Consider the following 5,022-nt stretch of genomic DNA (forward strand, 5'->3'; position numbering starts at 1 on the left):
ATGATGCTGAAGGTGACTGATGCTTTTATTTATTTCTTTTCCTGCTTTCATCCACTGATGGCGTCGAGCATCGCCGAGGATGTGATCGAATGCGGAATATTCTAAACGAGGAGCTTCATTCCGGATTTTGTTTGCAATAAGGTAAGTTATGATAACACACAAAGCAGACCAAAAAAGAGTGAGTAATCTTATTCTTAACTTTCATTTCTTCAACAGCGCTGAACTCATCCTCCAGCTTACAACGAACGGTCAACGGATGAGGAAGGAGAGGAGGGATGGCAAAGGTACACGCACAAACGTGCACACCTCAGCCTTGTCGGAGAACGAGAACACGGGAGGGGGAGACCGGTAACGTAGGTTCTATACGTTCTTCATTTACGCTCCCTCGTGCGTTCGTGCGTACGTGCACGCGCGCGTCTGTGTGTGTATGTGTGTGCATGCCTGCGTGCGTGGCTGTGTGTGTTTTTGCCGCTTCGCTTAACGAGATCCTACGGGATCACCTTGTGAAAAACACCAAGAGAGGGGGGAGGGGTAGGTGTATGTGTGCTTGCATGCGTACGTGGTTGTGAGTGTGTTTTTTGCTGTTTCGCGATCTCCTACGGAATCAAAAGGGGGTGGGGGGGAAACACGAGGGGGGGAGGAGTGAGGTGTGTGTTTGTGTGCTAGCCTGCATGCGTGCGTGGCTTTGTCTGTTTGTGTTTTTGCGTTCGCGTTCTCCTACGGGATCACCTTGCGAAAAACACCATGGGGAGGAGGAGGTGTGTGTGTGTTTTCTCTTCTTTGTCGTTTCGCACTCTCCCGTGGGTCTCCTTGTGTGCGTTAGTTTTTTTGTTTTTCAAGAAGAAAAAAAAATACTTCGAAAAATACCAGTGGGGAGGGTGTGTGTATGAATGAAAGAATGTGCTTAGAAAAAGAAAGTAGAAAAAAAAATTGAACAACGGATTCGTAAGTGTGTTTGAACTCATTGCTCATTGAAAAAAAAGTGAGGGGGGCTCTTGAAATGTGGTACACATGTATGCAACATGTATCGTGTCGCCGCGATGGTGTATCTCGCTCAATCCGTTAAGCCTGAAAAGTGCTTCTATCGGATCGTCTAATCGGGCGCCATTTAATCAATCCGTTAGCGAAAAGTCGCATGGATTTTGGTACCGGGGTAGCCACACTGAGCATAGACCTCCCCGCTTGGCAAAATGTCGCGCGACATGCATGCTTGAAATCGATGCTTGTTAACATTTTATTTCAAGCATCGTGAGTGTCCCAGCGTGAGCGCTGAGCACACCTCCCTCATTCTCTATGCCGCGTTTTTGGGTAATCCTCGCTCCCACCCTTTCTTTCCTTCTCCTCAACGGACCCACCATTCCCGCGAGCGAAGACCGATCAAAAAATTCCAGGAAATTCGGACAGTAAATGTGCAGTTTTTTATTCACAGAGCTATTCGGGAATATTTCAATTCTTGATGGTGCGTGCTAGACGAACGAAACGTTGGCTGCTTGCTCCACCGATGGCGCGTGCTGTTGGAAGAAAAACACTTGCTGTTTGATGCGTTTTCCTGAGGAATGAAAGATATATCTAGCATTAGAATGGTGAACATAACTAGGACTATTTAAAACATACCGATCACGAAGATATTTGAAGTTAAACGGCGACTCTGTAAGCCTGATTCACCTTCTTTGATCGGTTATCAGGTGCTTTGGTAATGAAATTGCTATGTGTGATAGAAAATAATAGAAGAATAAACAAACATTAAAAGCAATACGATTGTTAGAACACAAACATCATTTGCAAGATTCTTCTTTTATGCATACACTTACCCGTAGATCAAGTAACAAAACAAACTGCATTTACGCCTGCGTTGACATCTTTCACGATTTACTTAACCACTTTTCTATTATAATTTCATAATTTTCGCTGCATCTTCCGGCACCGATCCTTCCCAAATGAAATTTGCATTCGTTCTGGCAATGAGTTTCGAACGATCAAAACACAACGCGAGAGTGAAGAACACAAAGTAAATGGCACTATGTACAAGTGTTGATCATATGGTCAAAATGAAGTATAATGGAATTTATTTTACTTCAAATGAATTGATTTTATTCTGATTTACATTTCAACTATTGTTATCAGCCTAGTTGTTAATGTTTAAAATTTTGATTAAGTGAAAACATCATTACCAGATAAATGAAACGATAATCGACGCTTTTTGACCATATCGAATTATGATCGTCTTTACACATAGTGTCATCTCTTGCGCTTCAGGGTCTCACGCTCAGAGCAAAAATTCTCGCAACTTCGCAACGGTGGGAGCGATCGGCTATGGAGGGCTGGAGGAGTGCGAGTGTGTGTCTCATGCACACAGCGAAATTTTGGTCAACACCTCGATGGTGGGAGCGTTTTTCCATGGGATGGGGTAGTGGAGTGCGAGTGTGTCGCATGATTCCTTCAAAACTAGGGCCAAGGGGTAGCGAGAGGCATCAAAATGAGTTACTCTTTGCCAAGCGGGTCGTAGCTCTACAAGAGATTCGGTGGCTAGGGAACGGTGTGCACAACAGGCGTGGTAAGCAATGCTACGACATTTACTACAGCTGCCACGACCGCCACCACGTGCTCGGAACGGGATTCACCGTAGATCCCCGGTTGAAACCCGCAATCATGGATTTCAAGGCTTTAAACGATAGGCTATGCACCCTGCGCATGCCAGGCAAATTCTTTAATATAAGCCTCATAAACGTTCACGCCCCTACCGAAGATAAAGAGGAAGGGGAGAAGGACGGCCGCCTCGCTAGAACTATAGATGCGTGCCCCAGGCATGACCTCATAATCATCCTGGGGGACTTCAACGCAAAAGTCGGTAGGGAGCCAATGTACCGCCAATACACTGTCTGTCACAGTCTGCATGAGCACAGTAACGATAATGGTAGTAGATTGGTCCAGTTCGCCGCAGCGAACAATCTGGTTGTAGGAAGTACCAAATTTGCGCGGAGGGACATCCACAAAATGACGTGGGCGCACCCGGATGGCGAATCCTTCAACCAGATCGATCACGTGTTAATAAGCCGCCGAAGACAGTCGAGCCTGTTAAACGTCAGAACTTATCGAGGAGCCAATATCGATTCCGATCACTACTTGGTTGGCTTAGTGATACGTTGTAGAATCGCCCGCCCCCGCGCCAATGGGGGCGGAAAAAACACGCAGCCTCGGCTCAACACGGACGCTCTAAAGGACATTACTGTCCAACAGGAATTCAAAGTCGCTTTAGACGAGTCTCTACTACCAGAAAACAGTTATGAAACTACGAGCGAGAGGTGGAACGCTCTAAAAACAAAAATAATAAACTGTGCAAGAAATATACTCCCACCACGTCGTGGCAACACCAAATCTGGCTGGTTCGACGATGAATGCAGACTAGTGACCGAACGTAAGAATACTGCATACCGAGCAATGCAGCAACGGCATAGAACGCGGGCATGCGCAGAGGAATATTCACGGCTCAGACGCGAAGAGAAACGAGTTCACCGCTCCAAGAAGCATGCTTTGGAAGAGCAAAACATGCGGGAACTCGAGCAAACCAGAGAGGCGTACGGACCGACACGAAAGTTTTACCAAGCGATAGCAGGTCACCGAAACAACGTTGTACCTAAGGTAACCTGCTGTCGCAACAAGGAAGGACTTTGGTGAATTACTCAACGACCAGTTAAACGAACAGCTAGAAGCGCCACTAGCAGATAGTGTCATGCTACTGCCACGTAGCATAGAAGAAACACGAAAGGCTATCCGTCGGCTGAAAAATAACAAGGCACCCGGAACCGACGGAATTGCAGCTGAACTGGTCAAGAATGGAGGTGCACGACTAGAAAACGAGATTTATCAAATATGAAACGACTAACTACTTTCTTTTTTAAAAATAAATAAATTATTTTTATTTGATATAACGCCAAACCAACTAAAACTTTATTGCACGAGCCAAACCACCACCAAACTACTTGATAACCGTTACCAAAGAGCCACGTCTTTTTTTCGCCATCGCGCCGCAAAACCGCTCGATCATCGTACTCCGCTTCGTCCGATTGCTCGCTCTCTCGGTTTTCGGTTCGCTCGTTCTCCTCTCGCAACTATCCGCAATATTTATTCTCACGGCCACCCCTTTAGCCGCAGCTACACGTAGCCTTATAGAAAACGGATCGTAGCGGGCAAGGTCGCTACAAATAGTTACTGAGGTGTGGGATAGCGAATCGATGCCTTGTGATTGGAATCTCCGCATCATCTATCCCGTATACAAGAAGGGAGACAGGTTGGACTGCAACAACTACAGGGGTATTACGGTGTTGAATACCGCCTATAAAATATTCTCCTTGATTCTTCAGAATCGTCTAATTCCGCATGTCGAAGAGATAATCGGAAACTATCAAAGAGGATTCCGAAACGGAAAATCAACCACTGATCAGATCTTCACCATGCGGCAGATATTGGAGAAGATGGCTGAATACAGAAACGACACATACCATCTCTTCATAGACTTCAAAGCTGCATATGATAGCATAGCCAGGGTAAAGCTGTATGACGCGAAGAGCTCTTTTGGAATCCCGGCCAAACTGACAAGGCTAGTTAGAATGACTATGACCAACGTCACTTGCCAGGTGAGGGTGGATGAAAAACGCTCAGGACCTTTTGCTACCACCAAGGGTTTGCGCCAGGGGGACGGGCTTGCCTGTCTCCTATTCAACTTGGCGCTAGAGAGGGCCATCCGCGACTCTAGGGTGGAGACTACGGGAGTCATCTTTTATAAGTCAACCCAGATCCTGGCATACGCTGATGATATAGACTCGACTTCATTGGGCAATTCTCCAACGACATTCGCCACGTATCGGGAGAATAAAACATCACCGCCGACCTACTCTCACGAGTTGAAATTGTAAACGCGTCACCTGCAATCGATTTTGAACGTCTCGCCGACGAGCAAACAAACGACCCTGAGCTCGCCGACATACTCAGCGGTAAAACACGAACCGACCTTTTCCTTCAAAT

General features: G+C 46.3%; 1 long non-coding RNA gene across 1 annotated transcript; it reads right to left on the reverse strand.

Moving 5' to 3' along the window:
• Positions 1-1,391: 1,391 nt before the first annotated feature.
• LOC120902888 lies at positions 1,392-2,035 on the reverse strand. Its single transcript, XR_005739499.1, has 3 exons — positions 1,812-2,035; positions 1,615-1,705; positions 1,392-1,549 (listed from the first exon to the last, which is right to left on the reverse strand). It is a non-coding gene; the product is annotated as an uncharacterized LOC120902888 (long non-coding RNA).
• Between the last annotated feature and the right edge of the window lie 2,987 nt (positions 2,036-5,022).

Source organism: Anopheles arabiensis, chromosome 3, assembly GCF_016920715.1.
Source record: "Anopheles arabiensis isolate DONGOLA chromosome 3, AaraD3, whole genome shotgun sequence".
NCBI lineage: Eukaryota > Metazoa > Arthropoda > Insecta > Diptera > Culicidae > Anopheles > Anopheles arabiensis.